Raw genomic sequence first — 7,802 nt, 5'->3', positions numbered from 1 at the left:
GGCTGGCAGGGGAGGGCAGTTAGGGGTGACCAGGCTGGCAGGGGAGGGCAGTTGGGGGTGATCAGGCCAGCAGGGGAGCAGTTAGGCATCAATCAGGCCAGCAGGGGAGTGGTTAGGGGGTGATCAGGCTGGCAGGCAGAAGCAGTTAAGGGCAATCAGGTGAGCAATTGGGAGCCAGCAGTCCCGGATTGTGAGAGGGATGTCCAACTGCTGGTTTAGGCCCGATCCCTATGGGCCTAAACCAGCAGTCGGACATCCCCTGAAGGGTCCCAGATTGGAGAGGGTGCAGGTTGGGCTGAGGGACACACACACCCCCCAGTGCACAAATTTTGTGCACCAGGCCTCTAGTTACAACATATTTTGGAATCTCAGAGTTTCTGTTCACTTAGTTCTTGGTCCACAAATCTGCTATAAGGTTGAGTACATATGACTTTTTTTTCATAATTAAATGGGATATTATATTCCATAAATTATTTAGAAAGAATGATTTAATTTCAGTAATTAAGGTTATTGTGTGTTTCAGATGGCACAGCTATTTTTACAGGTATTGGTCCCTGAGTGATTGTGTGGAAGCAAAATCCCTGATGACCTTTATTAGAAATGCAGAATGAAAAATAAAGATTTGTTAAATGACTGATATTTCAAGGTAATTTATTGCTGCAACATCACCTATCAACCCTAATATAGGCTATGAATCTAAAGATGGAGCAAATCTGTATGAAAGGGTGTTTAGCTTGAACTTTATCAAGAATGGTTGTTACTTGGAAAGAAAATAAAGCATTCTAAGCTAGGATGTGTGACGTTTACCAAAAGGAGAGATGTGATGTCCATGTAAGTAAAAGAGGAGAATGACAAATGTAAAGAAAGCTTTAGAAAATACTGGGGAACATGGCTGGTCATATAGTATAATACCAGGTCATATAGAGCCTTTGAAACCCAAGCATTACATAAGATACTTTAACTGCAAGTACAAAGCTGATATAAGACAAACAGAAGAAATTATTAAAATGATATAGAGGGGTTTAAACGAATCCAAATTCAGGAATGCCTCCAAGGCTCAAAAGAGTTGAAAACCAGATCTGGTAAAGTTGATAGAAGTAATGTCTCTGAATATCTCCCCTCTACTTCTTTTGAAATGATCTCTCTCTCTCTCTCTCTCTCTCTCTCTTTCTCTCACTTCCCTCTCTCTCTGTCTCTCTCTCTTTCTCCAGGCTGGCTTTCTCAGCTTTTACTTACATATTATAATTCCTGATACAGACTGGTCTTTTTGAGATGCCTATGTCATATCCCAGGAGAGATGACCTTTGGGCATTGTATAGGTCAGATGACCACCCACTCTGCTATAGGCCAGGAAGGAGGATCACATCATACATACAGGGATGCTGGGAGCTAACTCTGAATCAAGGGTCCCTCAGAGGGAGATTATCTTGTGGGCTGGACTGGCCCCAGCAGTTGCCCACTACAGAGAGTATAATAATGATTATTTCTTATTTGATATTACAGAAGTTGAGTATTATATGGTCATTCTATTTCTTAATCAGTTAAAGGCATATCCTTTTTATGAAAAAAATATTTGTTAATGAAGGCAATCAAGTCATTTCCTCAAATTTTAAAGATAAATACACATTGACCTTATAACTTTAGTAAGTGAAACATTAATACCTCTATCTGGCCAATAATGGGAATTTCCCCTATCTTTAAACATTTAAGTAAGAAGAGTTTTCTGTTTAACTTTTCAAGCTATGAATAATATATTTTTCATATATTTTTCTCATTTGGAATTTATATCCTCTTTTGATTCAATCCTGCAGGAAATGATCATTGGATGAGGTTGAGAGGACCTGAGCCTGAGAGTTGGAAGACCTGTACTGAAATTGTAATTCCACCTATCTTGGTTTGGAGTCATTGAGCAAAGGATGTAGGCAGTGTGAATCTTTGTTTCCTCAGACATACATTGATTTTTTAAAAAATATTTAATAAACAGGGTTATGACCAACATAAGAAAGCATCATTTGGATCAGGCTAGCCACTAGAGACAAAGGACTGATGCATGTATGTCTCCCCACATCACATGACATCCTGTGGAGCAATGTGATTGGCTGAATAGCACTAACTCCACCAGGAGCCTGGGCTCCACAGGAAGGATCTTGCCCTCCATAGCTGCATTCCCTTCCTGTGGTGCTTTGCACTGTGGAGGATGGGGACACCATCTGAGTGTAGACTCCAGAAACTGATGGGTGTAGCTGTTCTGGGGTTTCTCAATGACATCAGCCCTGCACAAAGCTACCTTGTGGGGAGTTGATCTTTTTGTGAAGCCAACCCTTAATTACTTACTGATCTGAATAATTTTCTGATTCCAGGGTAGTATCTGTCATTACCCATCAGCAAATAGAAAGGCACACGAGATCTAATAGTCCTTGCTGCCATCTGTAATAATAAGAGCACAATATGCTAATTAGACCAGACACCCTTCTGGAGGACCTTCCGGATGAAGCCAGGGCTGCGAGGGAAGCCCGGGTCCCAGGTGCCAGAGGGAAGCTGGTGCCGGCAGTCAGGGGAAGGAAAGTCTACTCTTGCATGAATTTCATGCATTGAGCCTCTAGTCACTTAATAAGAAGTTTAGTGCTCATGTTTTCAAAGAAATACATGTTCTCCCATAAGAACCAAAACTACATGAGTGTAAACCATGACTCCTTTGGGAACAACTTCCACTGACATTTCTGATTACATGACCATATCAATATTAGTGTCTCCCATCAAAATCCTAAGGTGAAAATAATTTGCCTTTTTCCCCTTTTGTATTACCTGTATCTTTCACAGTGCCTACATCAGAATACAGATATTCAATAAGTACTTACTGGACAAAGAACACACAAAATATTTCCTTGTAAAACAAACACTGAAAAAAGAGAAACAAAGATTTGAAAAGTAAGCATGCAAATGAGTAGCTTGAGACTTTAATAAAGTTCCACTGCTCTAAGGAGTGTTTTTCTGTAAAAAGAACAATCGGGGTCTTTAAGTAATATTATGTGCCCTTCCCGTCTAGCCAAGAAGCTTTTGCTCTTTTTGGCTAATACCTATCATCAAAGGGGATGTGATGCTTTGGATTTATTGTATTTGATATTCACTCAGCTCTTTACTCTGTAGATTTATGTCTTTTACCATCTTTGGGAAATTTTTTCATCTGTTATTTCTTTGAATAAGTTTTCAATTTCATTCTCTTCCCCCTTTGGGGGACTCTACAGTCATGACTTTTAGTACAGGTTCCTGGGACTCCCCACCACCACCACCACAGCCCATTTTCTTTCTATTATTGAGATAAGGTAAAATCTATTGACCTATCTCTTCTCTGTCATCTCCACTCTACCACTGAGACCAGCAAGAAAGTTTTCCATTCTACTTACACATTTTGCAGTTTTATTAATTTCCATTAGGCTCTTTTTTAACACTTCTATTTTTTTATCAAGATTTTCTATTTTGCCAGCTCAGTGTGGCTCAGTGGTTGAGCATCAACCTATGAACCAGGAGATCACAGTTTGATTCCCAGTCAGGGCACACTCCCAAGTTGTGAGCTCAGTCCCCAGTAGGGGATGCGCAGGAGGCAGCCGATCGATGATTCTCTCTCATCATAGATGTTTATATTTTTTTCTCCCTCTCCCTTCCTCTCTGAAATCAATACAAATATTTTTTAAAGAATTTTTGTGTGTTTTTTTTTCATTTGTTCCAAAGGAATACATAATTATTTATTGGATCATTTAACAATGGCAGCTTTAAAATCTTTGTCATTCATCTCAGTATATCTATCATTCATCTCAGTATCAGCATGTGTTGACTGTGTTTTCTCATTCAAGTTATGATGTTCCTGGTTCTTGGTTTGACAAGTGATTTTTTTAATGTATCCTGGTTACTTTGGATATTATATTATAAAACTGTGCATTCTAGGTAGTTTTTGAGTAGGCAGTCCACCTGTTTCTGTGTAGTATGAGGGCCAGATGGTGTATGTTCTACTTCTCTAGGCTCCACTTTCCATCTCTCCACCACACAAACACCATCCCTGAAAAAATGGAACCCTGATTCCTACTGCCTCTTTGCAGATGCATGGAATGGAAGGTCTTCTCCCACTTTGACCAGGCTGACACCTTCCCTGGAAGGTGAGAATACACTATCACCACAGCATTACCACGAGTGGGAGTGTAAATTCAGTTTTAAGCTGGACCTCCCACTGATCCCAGAAGAGAAGAGAGAAAGCAAAGTGCCAACTATTCCTGCCTTCTACCAACACCCTCTGTATTGTTAGATGCCAGAGACTGGCTGCTCACCAGGCTCTTCAGAAGAGAAGACAGGAGCGGGGTGGAATGTGGGAGGGGAGAAGGTGGAGAGAAGGGCACTGGAGTTCAGAGCAGCCATGCTTTGCACAGCCTCATTCACTCTCATTGCAGCCATGTAGGTGTGGAGGTTCAGCTCCCCACTGAGTCCTGCTGACCGGGTTGGGCTAGGAGAAGTGAAGCATAGTAGTGCTGAATTCCCCCCCCCCCCCCTCAATTAGAAGCATTTTCATAAATATTTTAATATATCTTTATTCATTTCAGAGAGAGGAAGCAAGAGGGACAGAGAGACAGAAATATCAATGATAGAGAAACATCAATTGGCTGCCTCCTGCACACCCCCTACTAGGGATCAAGTCTGTAACCCAGGCATGTGCCCTGCCTGGGAATGGAACCATGACCTCCTGGTTCATAAGTCAGTGCTCAACCACAAAACCACACCAGCCAGACTTTACTTTTTATTTTGAAGGACAATTTTATCCCAAAAAATGAATGCCAATATTTTGATCTGTTCAGTAAAGGTGGAAAGATAGTCAAGATCCTAGTTTTGAATGTTACAATATGCTGTAAAAGCATATAAAACGTACAGTTATATGAAATGTGAGTACTCCATGTTTCTAGCACATATTTACATCTTTCTTATTAGATGCTTTACCAGAACTCGTGATATTTTCAATAGCCTCTGTAATTTTTTTTGAATTAGTGATGAGTGGCTCTTACCTGACATATCTGATTTTCCCACATAAGTGCAAAGATTGCACTTGAAATAGTAAACAACATCTTTAAAATATACCTGAATATATGGGTTTTTTGGGGGAAGAGATTTTTTGTTTTAGGTCTTAATGGTGTCACAAGAAAAAATATTTCATATTAACTTTTCTTGAATGATGTGTCAGAAAAACATGGTTGAACAAACACTTTGCTTGAGAATAGCCATAGTTGTAGCATGTAAATTAGTGAAATTTTTAAAGATCTTTGGTAAAATTCATATGATTTGTTAAAGTGAATTTGTTTATCATTGGTAAACATAATAATTAAGTTTCAGTAACAAGGGGTACAGGACTATCACAAAAGATGAAAAACGCTGACTTCAGATGACTTGAGGATGAAAAGAAACTGGTTATAGGTAAAGTTCTTCATTTCATAAAATGCTCAACAGTGAAAAAAATATTCACATGAAAGAGTTTAAAGAATAAATGGCCTGAAATTGCCTCTTCTTTCTTTAGAAAATAGATACAATGTGGCTCTTTGTAGCCACAGATCTCTTCCGTAATTGAAATGATAAATAAATGGAGCCGGGCAAAACTCGAGGTGGTTTGGAGTTTGAGCTGGGAGTATTACATTTACACTTTCCAAGTTTCCTTTCTTAACTTGTGACTCTGGGGCTGAAATAATGATCTCTTTTTTTCCCCTTTAAAATAAATCTTTCCCTGCTTCTAACTACCAGGGGAATATTATGAAAACATTCAGAACTAACATTATAGAACTAACATAGCTAAAAACCATGCATCAGCATTGTGAAAAGGCCTGTAATCCCAGAGAGAGAGAAATTCCAAACATTATCAGCCATGCAGGGCTCTTTACTGTTGATTCTGAGAAACAGTAAGTTTGGGGTTCTTGCCTGCTCATTTAGCAAAAATAAAACTTTTTTAAAAAGGAAGGAGAAATAAAAAAAAAGAAAGAAAAAGAAAACAGGAACCACATAGAAAACACTTCCCATGTTACCCTTCACCTTGGTCCTCCATGACCAAACAACCTGAGGTGAGAACTTTCATCACGAGAGGTGGGGAGGACAGCTTGAAAAGAAGGAGGGACAGAACAGGACCTTCAGGCCTCTGGGGTGTTGCCTCCTCCATGCTGCTTTGCTCATCCAGAAAAGAATACAGATGTCAGTTTTACTCCGCTGTGCCTTCTCAGAGTGGAATTGAGCAGCTCAGGTTAAAAAAGCAGATGTCCGCCCTAACTGGTTTGGCTCGGCGGATAGAGCATTGGCCTGCGGACTGGAGGGTCCCTGGTTCGATTCCAGTCAAGGGTATGTACCTTGGTTGTGGGCACATCCCCAGCAGGAGGTGTGCAGGAGGCAGCTGATCGATGTTTCTCTCCCATCGATGTTTCTAACTCTCTATCCCTCTCCCTTCCTCTCTGTAAAAAATCAATAGAATATATATTTAAAAAAAAAAGATGTCCTCAGAACAATTATGACTGCCTCCCCACACACAGAAAATTAAACCAAATGCTACTATCTTGCCACAAGTCCTCTGGTTCCTTTCACTTTTTAGGTATTTTTAGTACTAGAGGCCTGGTGCATGGATCCGTGCACCAGTGGAGTCCCTCGGTGTGGTCTGTGGGGATCTGGGAAGGAGCCACTCCCGCTCATCCTGGCCCTGCTGTTCCTGGTCAGCTGAGTGGGACTCCCACTGTGGGAGCACACTGACCACCAGGGGGCAGCTCCTGTGTCGACCTGTCGCTTAGGCTCTTATATATATAGTTTCACTGTGTATAGTTCTATCACAGCATGCACAACTGTGTGTGTGTGTGTGTGTGTGTGTGTGTGTGTGTGTGTGTGGAGGAGGAGGAGGGGTAATTCTTTGTTTTGCTGTATCATCATTTGATTATGAACTCCTTGACAATAACCATGAATCCCTAGCAGCTTGAAAAATACCTGGCACATAGTAAGCATTCAATGGTAAAATAATTATTATTTATTGAGCAACTACTAACTCTGATAAATGGAGCGAATTTTACATGGCTTGCAAACAGAGGTTTAAAGGAATTAACTCATCCAGGGTCACCAGCAATTAAGGGCAAGTTAGCCCCAGGTGCTAGGCTCCTGACAAGTAATAAAGCCTCCCAAATTTATTGAATGGAAATAGGAAGCTCTTTTACTTTCTTCCCATTGGGGATGGAGCCCGCAACCTGGGCATGTGCCCTGACCCCAGGAATGAAACCATTCATAATTCAAAGCTCAGCCACTGAGCCACACCTGGCAGGAAGCCCGCTCAGTTATTTCACAGATCATCCCAGCAGGAGGGAACGTTCCCTCTGAGGTTAAAATAGGCACCCCAGTGAACTGAATTCCCAGAGTGAAGCTCTCAGGGACCATCACCCCACTTAGGAACAACTCCGACTGCTCCAAGGACAACAAGCCTCCCAGGCATGTGCCCCTCACCACCTGAAGTCCAGATCCTCTGTCACTGCCTGAATAATCATTCCCATTGGGCCACACCAGAGCAATCTGACTCCATTCCATCCTCTCTCTGAATCCTTTCCCTGGGCCTTCCGGAACCACCTTTTGCAATCGGAAGGTAACCTCAACCTCATTTCTGAAAGCTGTTGTTTCATTTTTCCTCTTAACACACCATCTACTCAAGGCCAGGAGGTGGATTAAACACTGGACCCTCACTGCTGTGTCCAACCATTCTCCTTTGTGCCCCTTCATAGGAAGGGCAACATACCACTGGGCACAGCAGGCACAGT

This window comes from Myotis brandtii, unplaced genomic scaffold (genome assembly GCF_000412655.1).
Source record: "Myotis brandtii unplaced genomic scaffold, ASM41265v1 scaffold590, whole genome shotgun sequence".
Classification (NCBI taxonomy): Eukaryota; Metazoa; Chordata; class Mammalia; order Chiroptera; family Vespertilionidae; genus Myotis; species Myotis brandtii.
This window is presented reverse-complemented; position numbering follows the sequence as displayed.